The 20,611-nt window shown below is 27.0% G+C and overlaps 1 protein-coding gene across 4 annotated transcripts in view; it reads left to right on the top strand.

Annotated features, from left to right (window-relative positions):
* LOC111690323 (GTPase-activating protein skywalker) overlaps positions 1-20,611 on the top strand; it is a 70,267-nt gene that overhangs the window by 1,149 nt on the left and 48,507 nt on the right. For all 4 annotated transcript variants that reach the window (XM_046945242.1, XM_023452792.2, XM_046945238.1 and 1 more), the window contains exon 2: positions 2,467-2,611. The gene's annotated coding sequence lies outside the window, so the exon portion shown is untranslated. The remainder of the gene's footprint in view (positions 1-2,466; positions 2,612-20,611) is intronic.

The following is a 20,611-nucleotide window of genomic DNA, read 5'->3' as shown; positions in this document are numbered from 1 at the left end:
GCGGATAATTTTTTTTCCTTTGTTGAAGTCACAAGAACAAGTACTATCATGTGATATAAACAAAAGTATTAAAATCAGCTGGATCAGAACGCTTAATTTAAGCCAAAAAAACAGCTTTATCAAATTATCATCATTTAAATAAATGTTTGCTATTTTCTTTTGCTGATTTTAAAACACTTAACAGCCGCTCTAATCATTTTGCCTACTACAACAACATTTATTTGTGAACAACAATAATTTGTCTTTTTATGTTCATTTGTTCATTTTTATCAACTTGTCTAAATATTTGTATTTGTTTATTTAAAGATGAAAAAATGTGTATGTATGTACATTAAGATTTCTTATGTTTTTTTTTTGCTTAAACATTGCGTACCGAAAATCACAAAAAAACATTAGATATTCTATGTAGTCAACCAAACAACAACAACAATATTAATGCATTATTTAAATCCTTACTTTCTGTTGTTTGTTTGCTTGTTTTTGTACTTTTATTGGAAGAGTGTTTTTTTTAGTAGTTTTAATAACGAGAAGAGTAGTTATTTATCATGTGCACTTTTCGTCTTCGTGAGAATACTTTAGAATTTTAGTGTGAGACTAATAGAATGTGAAACAGGGTTGTAAATTTTATTCTTATTCTCATATAATTCAATTGCGAGAATGGAAACATACACAGTTTGCAAGGTTTTTTAACGTTTAAATGAAAACCCTTATTTAACTCATGTTAACATTTGAATATGAACGTTTAAAGTTATAAATTCTTTTTCTGAAATGGGACTAGTATGTTCATATAGTTGGGTCAATTATGTACCGGATATCATCAAATTTGATAGGGAGATTTTTGTTCCTATCGACCGTTTCTCATAAAATTTGACAGAGAGATAGTTCCTTTTAAAACTTGATTATATTGTATTTTTTTTTGCTATATTGCAGTTTTGTAGCAAATTATGAGCTTTAAAGTAATTTTCTGAAAGGACTTTATATGGATGGTAAATCAATTATGTGACGATTCTCATAAAGCTTGCCAAAAGTATTTTGGGCTCCAATAAAACTTGTTTATGTTGAATACATGCTTGTTGCTATACATAGCCATATAGTCATTTACTGAGGCTAAATGAAATCTTTGACCGATATTTCCTATTTTTAATAGCAAAACAATTTGGGTCATCTGTTTTGTTGGTGGGCATAAAGAAATAGGTGTAAAGATGTCCCGTGGACCACTTTTTTTGTAGGAATACCCAATCGATGTGTATTAATGTAATGAACCCAAGAAAAGGGTTTCAGTTCCATACCAGCGATTTATCTCAGTACAATATGTTAAAAACAAATTGTTTGCAATATTTTGGGTCTCAAAAATTCTGTAATTTTGAAAAATTTTATTTTTTTACAGTAATTCTGGTCCGCAAAACGATTTTTAGTGTATTATAAATGGCATATAAACTTCTAAATAATCGAAGCAATTCTGAAATGGACTAAATCAGTTTAGCACAAAATAGCATTTAGAACAAGTGTTTGTGCAAAATAAAAATAACCAGTTTTGGTTTATAATAGCCAAAGTGGCAACACTGATTATTATTTTCCTAAAACTACTTATTTATGCAACACTGTTATTTAAGTTAAACAGGAGAAATATCTCACAAGAGAGTGATTAATGAAACAAAAACTCTCTTTTAAAAATGTAACACAAATAAACAATTATCTCTCTCATGTTTTCTCTTAAAAAACAAGTCAAAGAAAAACGTGAAAATAATCATACATTTCTTCGGCAAAAGAAAAATACAAATATTTAGTGTGGCATTAAAACGTTAAAGTTGAGGTCGAGTTGTTGGGTGTGTAAAAGAAAAACTAGAAATAAAAAATATATTTTATTTTAAAAACAAAAATTAAAAAAGTAATACAAAATATTCTATGTTTCGGAAAGTACTTATAGTAAAACAAAAAAAGTAATTTACAGTTGAAAAATTCTAACTTGTAAACAAGAATTTAAAAAGAATTTTTGCACAAACACATATATGTACATTAGGGTAATAACCAAAATTAACCCCTATCACTTCACTAGTTTATGTCGTAATTTTTTAGTTTTGTATTAAAAAATTTAAAGTCTTGTTAAGAGTAAATATCGTAAACTTTAACACATTTGCCGCGGAAATAATTTTAACGCTCGGGAGAAAGTAATATACTTTTCGACATATATTTTAATGCTCTATGTGGGATGAATAGGGTCGATTTGAAATTTCTAAAAATTGTATAAAAGTTATCACCCTAATGTACATATCTATTATATAGTAACTGAGAAATTACGTGAACGTGCTTCACAAAAACGTGATTTTTTCTTGTAGTGTGTATAAACAAAAATAATATAAACACAAATATATAAAAATAAAAGCAAAAATAGTGTGCTCAAAATAATAAATAAAAAATTAAATAAATTTTTATGTTAAAATTATAAAAAGAATTTCTTTTAAATAGAAAAACAGCAAATCGCAGAAAAAAAACGAAAATTCAATAAACAATAACAAGTACGGACTAAATTTGACAACGACAACAAAAAATAAATTGTCAACACACTAAATATTCGCAACAATAATAACAACAACAACAAAATAAATAGTAGGTAAGTGTTTTTTATATACAAACATATATTTTTATATTTATTGAGGGTTTAATTGAATTCCAGACATTTTGCACACATTAATTTTCGAAAATTCCCAAAGATATTTATATTCAACACTACTAGGGCAGAGCATAGTATCCGTCTATTCTTATGTTTGTAACAATAACAAAATAATGCTCTGAATTATTCAGACTGAATCAGTTCCGAAGTTAATTTGACAATAACCATGTTAAATAAGCCGTATTTATAAAAATAAAAATAACTGAATAAAGTTTAACTAGTCTACTAACTTTGAACCAAGATGATATCTGGTGATTCACATATCACCCATTGAAAACTAAATAATGCTTTTTCAACTTTAAAAGCTGGTCTAGCGTAACGATAACATTTGATATATCTATACAACAATGTATGTACTATATCCATGTTCAAATCGATCCAATCTTACGCTCAGAAATTTTGTAGTATAATTCATAATATGAAAAGCTAAAGTTGGTAACTACATTAATCACTCATTTTACAAATTACTTTAAGAGAATCATTTTATAAAACTACAAAACAATCTTGTGGCCTCCGGTGGGTTAGTGGCTAGTATTCTAGTCTGGTAAACCGGAGGTGGTGGGTTCGATTCCCACCTGAGACACTGGTTAAGGAGCGCACAACAGGCCCGATAGAGGCCTATGTGAATTTCTTCGGATTTGATATATATACATCCTCCTTTCAAACTAACTAACTAACAAGACAAGCTTTAAAAAAAGTCCCAGTATTTTTCATAAATATGTTCAACTTCAACGAAAGTTTCGTTTTATAAAATAAGGGTTTAAACAAACTCTTAATAGGGTATCATTTAATCGGGCATGTCCGACTGAACTTTCTTATTTGTTTTATTTATTTTTTATTTTCATGATATTTATATTAATTTTACTGAACAGATTGTTTCTGCCTCTGATTGTGAGCTTTCTTATCTTATCTGTAGTTTTTCTTTGGCCCAGATAAGAATTTTGGGTTTTTAACTAAAACCATTATAATACATGAATATAAAATTCTCTATTATGTGTTGAAGCTTTCAATATTTTTTCACGAATCATAGCCTTGAAATATCAATTTATTATGTCACAAAATTGTGTTAATAGCTGATTACTTTTTGTGGAAAAATATTAATTATTTTTAATACAATACATATAATAGGATTTTTAATTTGTAGAGCAGTAGCTTTCCAACGACATATTGATTGATGATATATTGATTGATGGGATAGGACTTATAATATTTTTATCCAAAATCGGAAGGTTTTAATAAACGGATCTTTCATTAAATAATAATAATAATATTCAAATATTTAAAAAGTGTCAAGTTATTTTTATTTAATGTATAAAAACTGCAATCAAACATGGAACTAGTTTTTTTAGTTGCTGACTAGTCATGAAATGAAACCTTGGGGGCAATATTGAATAAATATTAAAGTATTATAGGCAAATCGAATGGAAGTGAGAACTTTAAACAAGTTTATATTTTTCACCTTTGTCTACGAAAGCTTGGAGATCTATTTTAAATTAAACGATTTTGGAAACACATAGGGTCACATATCGATCCAATATGTATGAATGTTGGTAATTTATAGATTGTATTAAAATTAGAATGTGTTGCTGACCCCATGACAACCAGTTAAGGTGCTTGTCATACTATCAGTTTCTTAACCCTTAGAAATTTAATTCGGAAAGTTAAAACGTCACATTTATCACCTAAATAATCAATGAGTAATACATTTTATATTTGATTTCGTAACAAAATTTTGATTATAAAAATTATTGCTATTGTCAAGTTAAAGCAATTTTTTGGTGCTAAGCATTTCAAATAATCCAAATATAAAATAATTTTTATCTATCAAATTTTATAAAAGATTAACCTTTAAACACTTACTACATAGAATAAAAATAATCCAAAATCACAAAATATAAAAAAGAAAAGAAAAAATAAATTGGTCAAATTGTGTGTCGTCACTATGACAATAAAGAAAGAAATTCCCTCAAAAACAAAGTCATTGTTACAATTTTCTTCCAAAGTTCACCCATAAGTGCTGGTTGGTGGCTACGCATATTGTGTATAAATTCATTCAACCACCATCAACAACGATTACTAGACTCTTGTGATTTTTTCGATTGACACAAAAATATTTAACCAAATTACTGACAAATACTTGTGTGTATACATATACATATATGTATGTACGTATATAATTTTTAGGGGAAAACCTAAATTAAGAAGGTGGGTGGTTGGTGTATAGTGTTCTATATTTTGTTTATTATTGATTTTACTTCAATATTTTGAGAGGTGTGGTGGTCCAACTTAACTCATTTGCTGGATTCTATAACGAACGAAAAATTAAGTGTTGATATATTGCCAACAACAGATTTCCTTTTTGTGTATTTGTATGTATAATATTTGGAAAATGTCAAAAAAAAAAAAAAAAACAATGTAAATGGGTCATGACAAACTAAACTCAAATATCATAAAAAATGTATATAATAAAGAGTTTTTATGATATTTTTCATACGGCAGAATAATATTTTTATAGAATTATTATCAAAATCTATATTGAATTTTTTATGAGTATGAGGTGATTTATATTCAAGTAGATTTCATAATAGAAACTATTTTTTTATGTGGAAACATACTGCTCTTGTTAAGAAACGAGGAATGTAATTAAAGTCACCTTTAAAAAACAAACTAACACTATGGTATTTTAAGGCTGAATTAATTTTTATTTAAAGTATAGCATTAGTAATAAAAAAAATCCTAAATTTCTAAGTGAATTTTCAAAGTGCTTTCTTAATTTTTTTGTAATCTTCCTTGTACATGATTTTTTTTTTAGAAATTATGTCATGTTATTTTTATTATTTTTTGCATCCACTGTCAATTTGTTAAAACCAAGCTTGGTAACCGAATTTCGGTATCGGTAACGGTATTTAAAATATAACGCATTCGGTATAGATTTTACTACATTGCATTGTAATAAGAGATCGTCATCAGAATATGACAGACATGATTAAAATTTGCAAAATATAAGCATAAATGTACAATATCTTCCACTATTGCGAACTTTAATGCAAATAGAAACAAAATATCGGTATTATAACTGCTGTAATACCGGTACTGTTTCGGTATTGATAATGTTATGATAAGGGTATTGTACCCGGTATGATACCGGTATAAGGGTAAACGGTATTTAAATACCGGTATTTATACCGATTAACTTATTTCGGAATCAATAAACGGTATTTTATCGATATCGGTTGCCAAACATTTTTTAAATCTTTATTAGTTCAGTCATCAATAATTCATATTTCAACGTTAACAATAGAACATTTTAACACATAAATACTTTAGAAATGATTTTAACTAGTATACTGTCATTCTGACACAGCCGCCAACAACTCAAAAGTATGAATCATAAAATCACAATATAATGACAATTGTTATTTTGAAATCCGTTTCGAAAAGAGAAATACCAAAAAAAAATATAAATGAATGACGTTCTGACAACAACGTCTGACTACATTGTGATCAAAGTATCGAAATATTATTTTTTTTTGCAAACTAGGCAATAATACAAATCAAATAAAAAACATGAACAAAACAAAACTAAAAAAAAACGTTACCAAATTCGTAAGAATAGATAGATAGATAGATATAAAGATAAATTGACTAATATTAACGATATGTTCGTTGTCTTTTTAAATTATTCGTTTTTAAACAAAAATTCATGTTAAAATCGTTCACAAAAAACCCAATCTTCTTATTACACGTTATATTACTTCGTTCGGCATGTGTGAAATTAAATATTTCTCAAAACGGTCAAAATCGTATAAAAACATTTATGTACTTAGATAGGTAAGTAATGTAAGTATGTAATGTGAGCATGTCCAAACGTGCAAATATCAATTGAATTCTAATAAGTATGTAATTGAATGTAAACTTAACGATTAACAAAATTGATAGTGTAGAAGTTGTTATTCATTATAGCCATTGAAGAATGTGATTTTTTCCACTTACACTTGCAATATTGAATTATTTAATTTTCTTTTGTATTATTTTTTTGTTATTTTTCAAAATAAAGTGGATTGAAAGTGTTTGCAAATTAGCGTTGTCATTCACAAACAAAAATTTTCCATAATGAAGGGAAGCATAGGGGAAATAAATAACTTCTAACATACTAGATTTCTGAAAATTTTGACGAATATTTCCGTAAATAGTTATATAATGCTTAAATACCAATTTGCCTATTTACTAAACTACATAAAGTACTTTCACGCTAACCAATTGTATGGTGGCTAGAATAGATCGTGGACCTATATTGCAAATTTCAATGCAAACCTTATCTATAAAAATAATATATGTTGAAAATTTCAGTCCTGTAGCATCTCCCACATGTTCCTATCGTCTTTTTAACAGTTCGTCTTGAATGTCATGGTTATATCGAATTTAAATCTATTAAACATCCAGAATATTTCATATTTTAATGGTCTAGAAATAAATTAGGAAACAATTTTTTAAATTTTAGAATTTTATTAATATTTATGGACCGATTTTATTGGTTTTAAATAGCAAAACTTTCGAAAGCAAATCCGAAAGAAAAATCCAAGATAAGGATTCCGAAGAGATGGAATGATGTACCCACATTGAAAAATATTCGTAAGCATGTCTGAACTAATATTATCGGTAATTTAATTACGATGATATTTTAAACTTTCAGAAAAAAATGTAAACAATAGTTTCGGAATTGATCCGAATTCTTGTACTTTTTTTTTGTACTTTTTCGCCCTTCAAAAGGTACTTTTTAAATTTTCAATAATATTGAACCTAGAAAAAAGAGAAAGGTGAGAATATAAAAAAGAAACCAACTATTTTTAAAAATACATGATGAAGGGTATGTAAGATTCGGCACAGCTGAATATAGAACACTTATTGGTTGCATTTTCTTTTAAAAATTCAGATTCTTTTTTGGAAATAAGGAAGCTGTTGTCATACAAAATATAAATTATGTATTAAACAAATGATTCTATTGTTTATTTAAAATATATAGAATTGAAAATAAAATTAAAATATTTATTTGAATTTAAGCTCATTGGTACTTAATATGTAGACTGCATCATCCAAATAAACGTGTTAATAACTTTTCAGGGTGAAACAAAAAAAAATTTTTTTTTCTGTTTGTTTTCAATTAATTTTAACAACATAAAAAATTAAATGAATGAACAAAAAATTGCAAAAATATATATGTAATAATTAAAACAGGTATTTTTTTTATAAATTTTACAAAATTTCAACGTTTTATACTTACGTAGTAAGAGAGTCAGTCGTCCAGACGTTGTTGCTACGTTGCAATGGAATAAAAATCACATGATTAACTTTAATAAAATAAATAAAATAATTAATATGAAAATTGAAAATAAAATTACACTGAAAACTACATATTTTACTTAAATTTATTTAATTTTATTAGAAAATAAATCTTAATCTAAAAAATACTGCATTCAGTCATTTTGTGCACAAAGTAAATTGTTCGTATGTTTGTTTTTCTTCGGACGAATATTTTTAAATATTTTTTTTTATTAAAATATACTACTTTACATATAAAATAAATAACATCCGGTGTAATTGAAATTTTTTCTTTAATAACACACCAACTGGGTTTTTTTTCTCTTACTTTCAGAGATTTGTTGCTTTCGTTTTAATGTTTTTTGTAAAGCAATGCAAAAATTCTATAAATAATCCAGCAACGTTTTTATTCGAATTTAAACTACTTACAACTGCTATTTAAAAGCGTTTAAATAGGATTTAAAGGAATGAAATGTTTAAGTGCAGACATCTATGATATTTTGCCATTTTGGGTCATATTGTGACTTTATTTTCTTTGGATGAATAAAAATGTATTGGATTAGTGGAGAAAATTTATGATATATATCAACTTGTTTTAGGGCTCAGTCCAATATTTGTATATTGCGTTTTTTGTGTCATTTATTAAATTAATTAAAGCGAATCAGTTAAATTTTGCAAATCTAAAAACGGGATAAGTTTTCTTATTTCACTGTTAGACATGTTGTATGCTCTTTTACCAGATTTTCTGGTTAAAATGAAATCACCTCACTGAAAAACTATAAGACTTCTAGATTACCGTTAAATAAAGGATAAATCAATTGACTATTGACTCACTACTAGGACTTCGCCCTAGTTTTAAAACTGGAACCGATTCTGAAACACAAAAAGAAATTTCTTGGCTAGTTTAGTACAAATTCCGTTTTGTCTGTGGAATTTTTATAAACATCGTAATTACAAATCAATCAAAATCCATTTCAAACAAAATCGCAGCCCCGAACAAATCTTTTATTCCTTAAAAGTTCTGTTCTCAATAGTAACGCGATAAGGAAGAATTTTTTATTCCAAATACATTAGTATGGTCCCTCATATTAGAAACTATAAACGTTGTTCATATTTTTATGTTCCCCTTACGGTTTTTTTTTCAAAAAAGGCCAGTCCAATGTATTGGCGAAATTATCATTCGTTTTGTTGAAATTTTCAGAAGCCAGTCTACTAAACATTCGTATAAATTTATCTACTATACGCAGTACATAAGCTAGAGTGCGGGTGTTATTGCGCAACAAAAGAGATTTTTTAGATTTTAGTTTTTCTTTTCCTCTACATGTTTTTTTTTTCTATTTTATTCTTTGTCATTTCGAATCTCAGTGTTTTATTTATATTTACGGAATAAAAAAATTCCTTAAGTGTTTTTTTGTACAAAACATACAAAACATCCAACCAACATTTTTATACAAACAAAATTTACGTAAATTCCTACATGAATTCATACATATGTATGTACATACTTATGTATGTATCTATGTTTGATTAAAGAAAGGAACGAAACGTGTACTTATTTCTTTCTACGTACATATATGTTGATTCTAAATTTACGTATTCAATAGTAAACGAAGTAATAACCAGTCAGTCCATAGAAGACCCAGAATGTTCTGTTCTGTATCTATACTTCTAGATTCTATTATTTATTTACTTTTTCTTTTTGTAAAGTAAGAGTTAAACAAAATTGCAGAAATTTTGTTTTAATTTGTTTTTCGTTGGTCGTTTGTATACAAATTCCGGCTTCTGTTTAAACAAAAAAAAAAAAAAAAACTTCTGTCGCAAATAAATACTTTTTTTTATTTATTCATGGCATTGAAATTATAAAAAAGTCTGCTTCAGTAAAAAATACTCTTTGCATATTGTACGTGAATATAGAAAAAATGTAAATAAAAAAAAAAAACATTTCAAAAACACTATGAACTTAAAGAATTAATAAAAAAGAAAAGAATTTAACGCATTTAAAAGCTAATTTAAAAAAATAAATAATTTTAATGCAAATTTTCCGTTTTGCAATTTTATTAAATTAATATATTTCAACAAGTAGTATTTTATGCTTAAAATTAAATTATACTGAAACTAAAATAACTGCTAATGCCAACTCTTAAAATCCATGGAGGCCCTATAGCTTAGTCCTTGTGAACGGACCATAGATATTGACATTATAAAATATGTTATCTTAAACCTTAAAGAAACAAGTAAAATTTTACTTTTAAATGTTCAGTCCCAATTCTATTATACACTATATGCTCTATACTCATGTTTCGAAGGATCTTTCCTTTGTATGGTCAACATTCGGCCTACATTTGACTAACTCTTTATTATATTTTAAGGATAAGCATAAAAAGTAATAAAAAAGGATTGAATTACATTTGTTTTTAAGGCGTTGCAAAAAAATAAATTGAATTTCTTACTTAAGGACATTTAAGGAAATTAATTTCAGTTAACAAAAAGACCTTCTTACTCAATAACAGCAATATCCTTTTTAATGTTATTACTTTTTTACTATGACAAATAAGACAATATAAAGGAATCAAATATCAAATAAGTGCTATAGATGTATTTGAAATGAATTGATATAATTTTTTTTGCAAATTAATTCAATGAAAACCTTTTGGATTATTTTCAAATAAATATAAATAAAATAAAAATACATCGGAAAATTGTTCTTTATAAATTGCTTTGTTTTTTTTTATTTAGCTTATAAAAATGTTAATTAATTACCTAAATACACAAATTAATTAACACGTGCCATACATTTCTGTATTATTAGTATTATTATAGTTTAATAATAAAAATTAATTTAGTTTTCATACATTCATATAAGAATCTATATTGATATTTGCAGATAATCGACATTCTTTATAATCATTTTCAACGTTATACATATGTTATGTACGTTTGCATAAACAAACAAAAATATTTATAAAATAAATATAAGAAAAAATCAATTAAAATCTAAATATTAACAATCTGCTCTATTAATAATGGTATAATAATGATTGCATAAATGTATATTTGTTTATTAATTAAAAAAAATAATACGAAGAAAACGAAAACCGATCAGCGTCTGTTCAATAGCCATACATCATTCACACTCAAAATAATTACACACGATACACAGATATATACGTAGTAATGCATTATCTAATAGTTAACCACACTCGGTAATGTTTAATTGAAGACATGCTTATTGCATAATACTGAAAAATAAGTTAGAGGGATAATACAACACAATTCACTATTTTATCGAAATAAAATCTAGTGTTGATTCAAGTTTAATACGATTGATGTTATCGCATTCTTGTAGATTCAATAAAAAAGTTTATAGATCTTTACACAGGCGTTATTTTTGTTGGAATACATATACTTTCCAAAGGATCCTTATGCTTTGACAACCAACATTTAGAGCTTATTGGCATATTGGCGTTATTTTATTGTTTTTAGTTCTGCAAAATCTGTTAATTGGTTAGTCCATTAAGCCTGATATGCATTCAATCATACAATGCCAAGTAAGTAAGCTTATAAGGTCCTTGATAATCTAGGTAATATTTTCGTGAATGAGAGATCTTTACACAGGCGTTATTTTGGTCTAAAAAAATTGAATTATACTTTCTAAATGATCCTTATATATTGACAACCAAAGGTTAGGTTATATGGGAATCTTGGGATTAAGCGTGAAAAATTGATTTTCATCGATGTTATAAAAATGAATTATACTTTCTAAAGGATCCTTATATATTGACAACCAAAGATGAAAAGTTTATTTGCACATGGATTTTATTTTATTCCGACAGCGTTGTACCGATTTTTTGTTTTTTTCAAGTTGTTCAAAATCTGATAAGTGGGAAGTCTATAAAGCCTGACAGGCGCCAAATCTTACAAAGATCCATGAGAATCAAGGTAATTTTCCGTGAATGAGCGGATAATATCTGTAAGTGGTGAAATCTGAAATTTTATTCAAGCACTGCCAGCGGAGTGTTATTAAGTATCGTCTAAGGACGACCTGTGGATTGAACATTCTTAGGAACCTGAACAAATTCAACAGAGGGATTTAATGCAATCAAGAAAACATTTAGACATTATAAGTATTCTTAAAAACAGTGCAGGTATTAGTTTAACTGATAGATGGCGAGCCAGTACCAATAACATTATTTCAACTATTTTCAGTGTAGACCGAGACCCTCGTCCAAAATGAAAGAAAAGAAAGTTTTCAATTCTATTTCCGTATTCAGTAGCGCTCGAAAAAAGTTATTTTAATAAAAATGGAATCGTTAGAATTTAATTTACATTCTTTACAATTGTATGTATACTACGTTGTTTTTTCAATAACGGTAAGTCGTATCGAAGTGTGACTGTTTATTGGAATTCTGAAGATTCTATTAAATATCGACTGAGAAATAGATAAATTTACGATTAATAAATTATAAATCTTCGATATTAGCATTAAATTTTTTGTAAAACACAAATAGAAAAATTATGTATATTTCCTACTACTGCTAATTATGTCATAAAAAGAGTAAAGAATAACATGTGCCTTTTAAGGATCAAGATATTTTAATAAATATGACATCAAAATAAGCCATAAAATTAAATTAAATTAGTTTATATACCGTTTCCTCCTTTAAACAATAACAATCACATTAATTTATTATTGTCTTAATTAAGTGGCTGTAATTAAATTTCATTTAGTATACTCACGTACCATCATCATACAACAAAATATATTGTATTGTATTTGTTTATTATTATTTTATATTTTATAGAGATATGAACCATTTATGAAAAGTGTTCATAAATTCTAATTGAATTAATAAAATCAAATGAATACATATTCATTCATTCGTTCGTTTTGTTTGGTCTACTAAACTGTGGATGTACATATTTAGTCTTTAACGATTCATCTAACGTAAATGGAAAATACTTCAATTAAAAACGAAAAAAATAGAAAAAAAGAAACGGATGGGGTATAATGAAACGCCCACTAATTTACACCCACAATCATAAATTGTACTCACGTCTATTAAAAACAAACATTACTAAAGCTCTACATCATCTCCATCCATTCAACCATTCACATCCATGCGTCCTCTTCATTGTCGGTTGCTGAACGTACATCTGCCCCTAACTACGCTCAATTCTCACACATGCATTCATTGTAAACAAAAACAACATGAATTTATAAAAAAATTTATAATCAACAAAAATTTGCATTCTAAAGCTCGTCGTCATTCGTCTACTCCTTTCACAGCCTCTACTACGTCCTTCTTGTTTTTTTTTTTATTTGAGTGTCCACATTTTAATGCATTAGTCGCTGCATGTAGAGAATTTTGTAAATTTTTATTGTATGCAAAATTAAAAGCGTAGTTTTATGCATTTTATCAATTATCGTAGTCTGTAGCCAGTCGGTCGGGTCGCACTTAGTACTCATAATGTGTGGAAATTTAAATCAACTTGAAATTAAGAATTATTCATGTAATAAAAAAAATATTAAAAATAATACAAATATAATAATAATATAAAAACGCAAACAGAAAAAGACTCTTTGTGTCATGATGTGTGAAAAAGGCGGATATTTCATGCTTGATTAACCTTGATTTAATAATTGTCAATTTCAAACAAGACTGCATAAAAATAAATTCTCATTTGTGTGCTAAAATATTTATTGCAAATGAAAGATAAATAAATTTATTTATAAATATGTACATATGGACTTATTTATCGCATTAGGCTTTCCTTTCCTGTAAATTAATATAAATGCAAATGAAATTGGAACAATTTTATAGAAAAGAAATTGCAGTACTTTAATACAAGCAACATCGCAATTCTATTGCCTTCTATAAACTGGTGCAGTAAACGCCTTCTATCATTCGTTAAATGTTTAAATTATAGTTCGTAAATTCCATTTTGTTTTAAATATACTTACTGTATCATCTTGAGAAAGTTATTTTTGAATTCGACATGATCATGCGACCTTTCTAAAGTTTTGATAGTTTGATTTAAATAGATTTAACATAAATAAATAAATAAATAAATAAATAAATAAATAAATAAATAAATAAATAAATAAATAAATAAATAAATAAATTACGTGCATTTATCAATTAACTCCAAATTCAAGAAATGTCAGAACAAAAAGATATAAATTATTTAAAAAAATGCATTCCTTTCGCTTCTTTGAAAGACAATACACGTCACTTCCACAGAGGGTAAAAAATTTAACTTAGTGCTACTCTTGGAATTGTAATAAATGTTATTATTTTAGAAGTACTTTGTTTTATTTTTGCTAGGATCTGATACATTCTTATGAAAAATACTTTCAGGCAATTGTATATACCGTGATCAGGCATGTCACATTTAAAGAAGTTAAAACGTTAAAGGCCGATGCTCCATAAAATCCTTTCCCGCTTTTTCGACTTTTTTTAATATTTAATAAAAGTTTCTAAAGTTTCCACCGAAACGTTTTGGCTTCACCCAAAATCAACTCGTTTTTCTAGTTTTTAAACTATAAACATTGTGAAAAGGAATCAACTTTAAACATACTAAACCAATTACGCGAAGCAACTACACATTACTTACTAATGAATGCATCCATTTTTTAACATTACTTCTATTCTATTATTGTCCACACATATTTTGACAACTTGTAAGCATATTTGTGATCATGGGTTGTTGTAAATTTAGACATCAGTTGTTAAAGTAATGACATATCCTACTCCTATAACTGTAAAAAATATTCTGTCTTACTTTTAACAATCTTCAGTAAATAGGATTTTTCTATAGAGTACATACAATTTCAGTTGCAATACACACCCTTTTATTGTAGTTTGTGTTTTTTTCTTGTTTATATTACAACAATGTTTACGCCATTATTATCAAAACAGTTAGGTGTCTCTTTACTGTTTACAACACTAGACAACAGAAAAAAAATTAAATAATCCATAACAGAGAGACACACCTACCAATAACACCAAACTATACATTACTTTTTATTTATTTCATATTCCTTCTCTCCACTATAGTTGTTTTATTATGTCGTCTCGTTATTTATTTATTTTTTTTTTTGTTTTATATCACTTTAATTATAATTATTTTTTGTAACAATTTTGCTGTAATTACTCTTTTTTTTGGTATAAAAGCAATATTAATATTTTTTATAGTTTTCAAAGTGGTTTCATGTTGCTTTATGTAGTGCACTGTGGGTTTAGGGTTTATTATTGTGAATAGAAGCATTTTATCAGGATTTTTTTTTTATATTATTTTCTATGCAATTTTTGGCAAATGCTTAATTTTCTTTCGAAAATATTTACTTTTTATTTATTAATCCCACTGTGCTGTGTATATTGTGTTTTGCTGTCACTTTTTTGTAAATGAAACATTAAAACAATAAAAAAAAGCACGTGACTCCGACACAATAAATAGCGAAAGAGCGTAGAAACGTAATCATAGTTAAGTTAATGGACGTGGTCCGCTGTTTGTATAAGTTGTAGACTCTGGGCAAAAATTATATTTTTTGTTGTTTTTGACATTTTTTTTTGCAACCAAAAGACTTTATTTATTAACACGTACTCGGTTTAAATTACATTGGAATTTCAATTGTTAATAAAAACTAAAACTAATATTTAAGTCTCCTAAGGAGACTTACGCTCCCTTTCTGGATTAAATTGAATTCTTTTAATCTTCTACTTGTTTCGAACCTGTACTTGAGCTCAACTACTTGAGTAATTTATTTATACCTCTCAATTATTTGATGACTCATTTTAGCTTAGAACAAAAGTGATTAATGAAGAGAAACATTGCCAAATATTTTGTTTTATCCGGAAATGTTTAATAACACAGATTGACAAAATTTAAAAAGTCAAAATTGTGAGATCAAGTAATACTTTTCTAAACCGCGCTGAATCCGAATCTGACAGAGTTTTTTTCCATCCATATGAAATTGGGGGACGTTGAGACGTTAAAGCAGCGCCAACTTCATTTAAAAAATGTTTTAAGCCATCTAAGAGTTCATTCTGATAGCTTTTAAATAAAGGTTGACATCTTAGAAATATCTTCATCTAGATTCTTATTAATTTTTAATTTTTTTCTTACAGGTCAGTTTTATGAATTAAAGTCTATACTTGGGTGAGTTATATCAAAAATTTAAGAGCAGAGGTTTGGCAAACTTTAATAAATAGAAAGATCACTTTTTAGTAAAAATTTTAATTTATATTGAAGTGAAAACTAATTTAAAAAAAATTATGAAAATGCGAATCTTTTATTTTTTTGTAAAATAATCGAATTTTTAGAGAAAATTTAATTTGTAGTAAAATATCGAAATGTTATTAACCAACAACTTCTTTGTAAGCGAGAGTGTAAGTATTTTTTTAACAAGGTTTCATTAGCTTTATAACTCATTACTTTTCAATGAAAATTGTTCCTGTATTAAATGAAAGACTTTAGAACGTGGCATACTTTACTGACTTATGCCAGTTTTGTAGTAAATAAGCCACATTTGTAACAACATTTAAACAGTTGTCAATAAATTGCAATAATTTATTAAACTGAGTAAATAACATATTGAAAAGTTAATTTTAAATAAAAAATATAAAAATAAGTTGAGTAAAAAATTAAGAAAAAAATTTATCCATAAATTCCTTTAATAACTACGTCCACTCGCAGACTCTGTTAATCACTTTTACTTGAATGAAAAAAACAAAAGACCTGAATGATCATGAAAGTTGACCGCAAAAAATACATTCCGGATATAAAATTGAAGTTTTTTTCTGTTAATTTTTTGTTGAAAATTTATTGAATTTGTTATTAAAGTTGAATTTTTATTTTGTTTTTTTTTCTTTTAATTCATTTTATTGAACAATTTTTGTTTTGTTTTGCACTTTTGTTAAAGTAAATAAAATTAATAATTTTCGTTCCAATACGTGCCTAATATCATGCTAAAATTAATTAAACTTGTTGTATGATCAATTTTATATATTTGTAGTGTTTTTGTCGCTGCCTTGACTATTTGCAAAAAAATATAATAATAAAATAAAGATAATAAAAACTATATATAAAACTATAATTAGTTTTAGGTTGAGCGTTGGTTTTTTAATTTTTCTTTAAATTTGCTAAAATATACTAATAAAAATTCTATTTAGTGTATTGATAAATCATTGAACTAACAGCGATTAAAGTTAATCAATAAATTGTTGAAAATGTTGTTGCTAGTTAGTTACGATTCAATATAAAGTGATAATTAAAACTTAGCAAAAGCTTTTAATAAAATTTAGATAAAATGCTTTTTATTAAAATGCAAAGATAGCTAAATATTTGCTTATTATTTTTATTTAAAAATATTATGGTGATAGTGCAAGTTATTTTATTTTTGGAATTCGGGTACTAAGGCAACTATAGGATCTATTTCATCATTCCAAATGTTTCATCAGTCAAATGGTACTTTTTACTAATTTATTTGTATTATGATAGGGTAGAGAAGCACCCAGGGTTTTATAAACTTTTTAAGTACTACTATTTGATTTATGGCTCAAATTTCCCCAATTATTTTCAATTATTTGAGGGTGTGGGAAAAGTACTAAATTTTCAAAACATTTCAAATTGTTTTTTTTCATAAACATTTTTTATTATATGCTTAAAGCTCCTCTAAAAAACGCCATGGGAGTGAAATATGCTTACATTATGGAATATTTAATGGTCAAAAAGTGTAGGAGTCCTTTTGTTTTTCTTAAAAGCAAACAAAAATAAATGTATGATGAGCGAATTTTACTTAACAACGCCCTAGTTTTTCATTTTTTATTTGCTTTTTTTAATACTTATTATGTCAGTAAGTACTATTTGTATTAAGTACATTTTGATTAAATATGCAGAGCTCTACGAATGTAGGACTACACTAGAAAGTAGTCCATAAAATAGTACTTAAGTGCGTATACTTAACAATTAAATGTTTATGTCATTGAAATCCATATACACTCTAACTTGACAAATAAACACGCACCCTGCAATCTGGGGGTGGTTATCCCCAAACTGTGGGCTGTAAATAACAGGATTTTGGCTTCATTTAGATTGTAAATGTGAAGATTTAAAGAATTACTTTCTATGATATCAGAATCGAAAGAGTTCACATCGTTAAAATGACCCAATCAATGGTTTACATTAGGTAAAAAATGTCCGTAAGATGTGCATTAACTTTTTATACACTGCTGGGCAAATCCACTCACACAAATCCATATACTTTAATTGTTTAAGTATTTGTTTGAAACCAACATGAAAATACGAAATACGACTAACACTTCAGGATAAATGTCGCCATTGTTATGGGTTTTCAACAGCAACATCAGCAGGCAGCAACAAAGTCAGTCAAATCATCTGACAACCAACAATGGGTGTGTTCCAACAGACAACATTTCGAGCATTTTGTACAATTTCCACTGAAACTTGAATCTTTTATTTATTTTTATTTTTTCAGTATTTTTTTAGCTTTTTTTTCTTGGGAAAAACTAAAAAATTAAACCTAAACAAAAGAAATAATAAATTTTCCAATCCACATAGAGACTTATATATTCGTATTTATATTATTATAGTGTAAATTTACACTAATAGAGAGGGTTGGTGTTGTGGGGGAATTATATATATAATGACAAAAAAGTTGCACTTTACATTCGATTACTAGAATGTGTTTGTCAGAGCAGGTTGTACGAAAAAATTGTAGCAGAAGAAGCACATATACTTACAACAGCACTGAAGAAATCAATGTGACCTCAATACAGGTGGCGACTCATGCGCATTAAATGTTCATGTTACATACTTCTACTACAAATACTCGAATACATAATTATGTTTTTAAGACAGTGGTTGTTACCTTTTTTTGTGAAAACTTATTTTTTTCGGTGCAAATACTATTTCGCTTATATTTTTCTATATATTATATTTTATATTTTTTCGGTAGATAGATAGATAGATAGATGGATAGATGGATAGATGGATAGATGGATAGATAGATAAATATATAGATAGATAGATAGATAGATAGATAGATAGATAGATAGATAGATAGATAGATAGATATATAGATAGATAGATAGATATATAGATAGATATATAGATAGATAGATAGCTACATAGATAGATAGATAGATAGATAGATAGATAGATAGATAGATAGATATGGCATTTCACCATTTTGTTAATTCCTCGTATATTAATTTTTATAAAATCGCTTTCACCCACTGTGCAACATAACAATGCCGCATCATACAATCATTTTTTTTTTCTTCATCTTTAACATAAATTTAAAGAGGTTGTTGGGTTGTTTAGCTGTTGTTGGTCTGCTTAAATGATGACTAAAATTTTTTGTAACAACTTTTCTTGTAGTTGTTATTTTTGTATATTATATTTTTCAGTTTTTTAGTTTTCAAAATTACCTCAAACATAGACAATGTGACGTCGAGTTTGATAAGAGGTTTGATTTGACAATTTACTGCATCTATATGATGTGCTACCATAAATGTAAGTTGATGTGATTTGCCAGCCCCTGTTTTGCTGATGATGATAATGATTGTGTTGGCTGCTAAAAGTGGCACGTGTAATCAAAATTTATAAATCTTTACAATCGAGCTAAAAATAACACAGTTTATAAAATGTTTTTTTGCAGTTTTTTCTTGTTCACTTACTGCCACAAAAAATACAAATTACACAAATAAAATGTAAAACACGTTCGATTGCTATAGGCGGGAGGGACGAATTTTGAATACCCTGCGATTAAGTAAACATTTTCTTTGGATATAAAAAACGTTCAGTACTTTGAGAAATTTAATTATATATTGTCAATTAGTATAGGAAATTATTGAATAATATAACAGGGTAGTTCGGGAAACATATTATGTTATGTTATAGGTAAATAAAAGAATACTTGGCAGGTTATCAAAAGAATAATTGAAACCTATCACCATAGTCTAGGGTACACAAAAATGTTTTTTTAATTTTTTTTTCGCCACCACCAAAAAACAGCATGAAATTAACAACATTATAAAACATGTCGGTTGGATTGCTAAAACAAGAAAATGAAAAAAATATATACGTTTGTATAAATATGTGTATAATAAAAAAGCTAAATTGTGTAAAAAATATTGACAAAAACTTGAAGAAAAAATCGAAAAAAAAAACAGTACGAAAAACAAGCAACATGATTAATTTGCAACATTTGCTGTTGCCGTTTGTGGCACAAATAATAAAACAGTAATAAACAAAAAAATGCGATTTTTTATTTTTGTACAACTATTCAACTACTAACTGCCTCTTGCGGTTTGATTTGGCTGCTGTTGTTGCCTGGTTGTGGTGGCAAGCACTTGTCGTAATCTCAACTCAAATGAAACGATGATCGTACGTTCATTGAACTTTATAGTGCAGTATAATTGTGAATTATCGTAGCAGAAACAGTAACAACAAACACAACAGCCTCCACTCTACTTTCTGAAAAAATAATAAGAAACAAAACTCACTACAACTCATTAAATTGTTAACCATTTCGTAATATTTAATCCAGCAGGCGACTAGCAACAAACATGCTGCAACAATTACAACGAAGCAAAA

This window comes from Lucilia cuprina, chromosome 2, assembly GCF_022045245.1.
Source record: "Lucilia cuprina isolate Lc7/37 chromosome 2, ASM2204524v1, whole genome shotgun sequence".
Classification (NCBI taxonomy): Eukaryota; Metazoa; Arthropoda; class Insecta; order Diptera; family Calliphoridae; genus Lucilia; species Lucilia cuprina.
This window is presented reverse-complemented; position numbering and strand designations above follow the sequence as displayed.